The sequence below is a fragment of the Battus philenor genome, unplaced genomic scaffold (genome assembly GCF_028537555.1).
Source record: "Battus philenor isolate CCGP_79_NKW_IND1 unplaced genomic scaffold, ilBatPhil1.0.hap1 SCAF_25, whole genome shotgun sequence".
NCBI lineage: Eukaryota > Metazoa > Arthropoda > Insecta > Lepidoptera > Papilionidae > Battus > Battus philenor.
Window position 1 is genome coordinate 11,958,120 of NW_027181688.1, and position 5,000 is coordinate 11,963,119.

Here is a 5,000-nt window from a genome sequence, read left to right on the forward strand (position 1 = left end):
TAGATATGTAGATCGGTGGTATGCAATCGATACGCGAACGCTCTATAGCGCTACGCGGAGACGCATACAGTCGTTCCCGCATATACATGGGACTGGCGCGAGACGCGCCGGTCGGCCGAATCGAGTTCTCTCCGATGCTCTTCTGTTTTGTTTTGTTTGTTGGTGGTTGTGGAGTGTGGAGTGTGTTTTTTTGGTTGGTGGGGTGTGTGTGTGTGTGGTGGTGGTGTTAGTTTGTTTGCGGAGATTGCGTTTTTTTTAGATTTAGTTTTTTTTTTTTTTTTTATAAAAAAAAAAAAAAATTTAAAAATTATTCTTAGAAAACGCGCGCGAATCGAACAAAACTAATAACACCGATACACAAACAACGCGCGCCACCAACGAGAACGCCCGAAACTGAAACTTCTATAACCGACAAACGCACGAACGACACAGCGGCGGCGGAGGAGGGAAGAAAAAGGGGATCATCTCCCCACAACAACACACCGTAAACTGTGTCGGACGACGTCTCCGTTATGTAAGAGCGGAAGGCGTAAGAGAACGTCTCGTTTAATTAACGCGAACGGCGTTGGGCTCCCGAGTCGACTTCGGGGCGGCCCTTAACGCATCGCATCAACGAGCTCGTCGCGCGCTAGTCGCGCGACGGTCGATCATGATATATAAATCAAGGATTTCGGATCTCTCTAAAACCGGGCTGGAAATCGGTCATTGTTCGTTTTGCGAAACGATATTTTATAAAAGTGAAGATTTGTATGTGTCTCGTCAAAGAACGTTCCGATGAATCGGACGCGATGCCGCGTCCAAAGTAAATCTGGACGAACGCGAGGCGAGTGTTGAGATATACATTTTCCTCCGTGAACAGATAGAAAAACGAATTCATTTTGTTGTTGCGGTGTGGTGTTGTGTGTGTATTGTAATAAATACGCACGCACGCACGCACGCACGCAAAAAGCTACCTAGGCACCGGCGCGTCACGGCGTTTCGAACGTCCGACGCGTCGCTTGTCACACGTCTATCATATCATCATCACCCTCATATCTCTCGTATGTGCGGTGTTGGTGTGTGTTAGCTCTACTAGCTAGCTCCCTGGTTGATCCTGCCAGTAGTTATATGCTTGTCTCAAAGATTAAGCCATGCATGTCTCAGTGCAAGCCGTATTAAGGCGATACCGCGAATGGCTCAATATATCAGTTTTGGTTCCTTAGATCTTACCTCGGTTACTTGGATAACTGTGGTAATTCTAGAGCTAATACATGCAATCAGAACTCTGACCAGTGATGGGATGAGTGCTTTTATTAGATCAAAACCAATCGACGGAGGGCCTCGCGTCCGAAGTCGTTAATTTTGATGAATCTGGATAACTTTTGCCGATCGCATGGTCCAGCACCGGCGACGCATCTTTCAAATGTCTGCCTTATCAACTTTCGATGGTAGTTTCTGCGACTACCATGGTTGTCACGGGTAACGGGGAATCAGGGTTCGATTCCGGAGAGGGAGCCTGAGAAACGGCTACCACATCCAAGGAAGGCAGCAGGCGCGCAAATTACCCACTCCCGGCACGGGGAGGTAGTGACGAAAAATAACGATACGGGACTCTTACGAGGCCTCGTAATCGGAATGAGTACACTTTAAATATTTTAACGAGGAACAATTGGAGGGCAAGTCTGGTGCCAGCAGCCGCGGTAACTCCAGCTCCAATAGCGTATACTAAAATTGTTGCGGTTAAAAAGCTCGTAGTTGCATTTGTGCGCCGCGCTGTCGGTGCACCGCATCCGCGGTGATACTGACACGTCTGCGGAGCATATCGTCGGTGAGCCGTCGGTAAAACGGCGGTTCAATATCAAAATCCTATCGCGGTGCTCTTCGGTGAGTGTCGAGATGGGCCGACAATTTTACTTTGAACAAATTAGAGTGCTCAAAGCGGGCTCAAAATGCTGCTTGAATATTTCGTGCATGGAATAATAGAATATGATCTCGGTTCTATTTTGTTGGTTTTCAGAACTCCGAGGTAATGATTAATAGGGATAACTGGGGGCATTCGTATTGCGACGTTAGAGGTGAAATTCTTGGATCGTCGCAAGACGAACATCAGCGAAAGCATTTGCCAAAGGTGTTTTCATCAATCAAGAACGAAAGTTAGAGGTTCGAAGGCGATTAGATACCGCCCTAGTTCTAACCGTAAATATGTCATCTAGCGATCCGCCGACGTTACTACGATGGCTCGGCGGGCAGCTTCCGGGAAACCAAAGATTTTGGACTCCGGGGGGAGTATGGTTGCAAAGCTGAAACTTAAAGGAATTGACGGAAGGGCACCACCAGGAGTGGAGCCTGCGGCTTAATTTGACTCAACACGGGAAATCTCACCAGGCCCGGACACCGGAAGGATTGACAGATTAACAGCTCTTTCTTGATTCGGTGGGTGGTGGTGCATGGCCGTTCTTAGTTGGTGGAGCGATTTGTCTGGTTAATTCCGGTAACGAACGAGACTCTAGCCTGCTAAATAGGCGTCGTCATTTAGGTGTGCGCCGCTCCGGTGGCGCAACTCACTGGCGACGTATTAAAATTCTTCTTAGAGGGACCGGCGGCTTCGAGCCGCACGAGATTGAGCAATAACAGGTCTGTGATGCCCTTAGATGTCCTGGGCCGCACGCGCGCTACACTGAAGGAATCAGCATGTTCTCCCTGGCCTAGAGGCCCGGGCAACCCGTTGAAACTCCTTCGTGCTGGGGATTGGGGTTTGCAATTATCCCCCATAAACGAGGAATTCCTAGTAAGCGCGAGTCATAAGCTCGCGTTGATTACGTCCCTGCCCTTTGTACACACCGCCCGTCGCTACTACCGATTGAATGATTTAGTGAGGTCTTCGGACCGACACGCGGTGGCTTCACGGCCGTCGGCGTTGCTGGGAAGTTGACCAAACTTGATCATTTAGAGGAAGTAAAAGTCGTAACAAGGTTTCCGTAGGGGAACCTGCGGAAGGATCATTAACGTGTGTGTATGTGTGCGAGACGCGTGATATGTTCACGAACGTTGTTGCGCCGCTGTTGCTGTTGCTGTTGTTGCTGTTGCGACGACGACGACGACGACGACGACGACGACTTCGTACATACCGTGTTTACACATATATATATGTAATACATCCATAATGATATATATATACGACATATATACATATATATGTACGTACGCGCGCGCGCTGCTGTTCGTATCTAATGCGGACGAGCGCGCGCGCGTGTGCGTGCGTGTGTGTGTGCGTGTTTGTATATATGTATAAAAAATAAAATGTGAAATAATTGTCTCTAGCGTCTATTACGCCTAACGGCGCAGCGGCGACGGCGCCGTGGCGGTGGCCGGTGGCGGTGGTGGCATTCGTCGAAAGTGCTACCGCCGCCGCTGCCTCCGCCGCCGTCGAAGCGGCCGGGTGGCGGAAAAACGCCGAGAGACGAGCGCCGACCGGGGCATACCAAACGGAGCGTTCGAAGCGGTGAAAATCCCCACTGCCTAGCTCAGGCCCTTTATTGTCGGTTGGCGCTATACAAAACGAAATTTAAGCGGTTAGAAAGATGACAATGTCGTGCGTCACGCCAGCTCGTTGGGGGGTGCGCGGGTCGTCGTCGTTCATCATTCTAAAGGATTCGCGTCGGGGCGTTAAGCTTTTTCGGTGCCGTTTCTTTATGAACGCCTCGGCGCACATGAATTCGACCAACTTTCGACGTTAATACATAAAAACGGACAATCAAGTGGCCGACGGCGAGAGCCGTAGGCCGCTACCGTAAGTAATAACAACATTAAGAAAAAACCATTACCCTGGACGGTGGATCACTTGGCTCGCGGGTCGATGAAGAACGCAGTTAACTGCGCGTCATAGTGTGAACTGCAGGACACATTTGAACATCGACATTTCGAACGCACATTGCGGTCCGTGGAGAAATATCCAGGACCACTCCTGTCTGAGGGCCGGCTGTTAAAATATAAAAACCACACTGTTCGGTGTAGAACGCGCGCTACGTGCGCTCGCGCCGGTCGATGCGCGCGGCGGTGACGCGCGACGCGGCGGCGGCGGGTTGGTGGGGGGTGATGAACGAGCTCGCGGACGGTGCGATGGGACGATCTCTAATAAGAGTCTCTCGTCCGCGCCGCCGCGGCTCTCACTCTCTCTCTCTCTCACTATCCGCCGTCGCTGTCGTCGCGCTGCCGCTGCCGCACTACCGCGCGCGGGCGAGCGGGCGCGCGCTCTTTCGAACAATTGACGGTTTCCGTTGAACGTTCTTCGCGACGGACGACGGACGGCGGGGTGCTGCACCCCTCACGTCCGCGTACGCGCGGAGCGCGTTTACGGTCCGTTTAAATATATCGAATTGTATTGAATATGAAACGAGTGTGAAAAGATTACACGCATCGCTAAGACGCGAGTCTTCGTAGTGCGGTCTTCGTCCGAGCTCATCGGTTCGTGTATACGATATAATAAAATATATCGGAAGCACAGACGACGCGTCTCCGACGGATGCGACCGGCAGGCGGTGAATGTTTTCTTGCGCGGCAAGCGTAACGCACACACAAACATATGTAAGTAAACATTACGTGATGTTCATGTGCGCGCGCGCCTAGCCCGATGCGAGAGAGTTCACCGCTCGTCGTCGCTACGCATCCGTATTATGTCGGTGATACGCGTCGTCGTTCCAGTGCGAACGTTATATTATCGTATCGATACGGACCGATACCGAAAGGGCCGGACGATCGATCGCTAACGAAAAGTACTCGCGCTCGCGTATGCGTGTCGAGATTTTCGTTTACGCTCGTATCATCATAATCATCATCGTCATCGTCGTCGTTCATCGCGCAACGCGTGTTGTGTGTGCAGCGTTGCGTTGTGCGTGCGCGCGTCTAGAGACCTCTAAGGACTCGCGACGCGCGCGCCTCGCGCACGCGCACTCGCTCTGCGACGCGCGATGATCGCGACGGTGGGGGTGGTGTACGGTAGGCGGACTCGACGTCCGAAGGGC

The 5,000-nt window shown here is 51.6% G+C and overlaps 2 non-coding genes across 2 annotated transcripts; both read left to right on the forward strand.

Annotated features, from left to right (window-relative positions):
- The first annotated feature begins 1,080 nt into the window (after nt 1-1,080).
- Nucleotides 1,081-2,984, forward strand: LOC137925063 (small subunit ribosomal RNA). Its single transcript, XR_011107645.1, has one exon. It is a non-coding gene; the product is annotated as a small subunit ribosomal RNA (ribosomal RNA).
- Nucleotides 2,985-3,800: 816 nt separating this feature from the next.
- LOC137925050 (5.8S ribosomal RNA) lies at nt 3,801-3,957 on the forward strand. The gene has a single exon (XR_011107633.1). It is a non-coding gene; the product is annotated as a 5.8S ribosomal RNA (ribosomal RNA).
- Nucleotides 3,958-5,000: the final 1,043 nt, after the last annotated feature.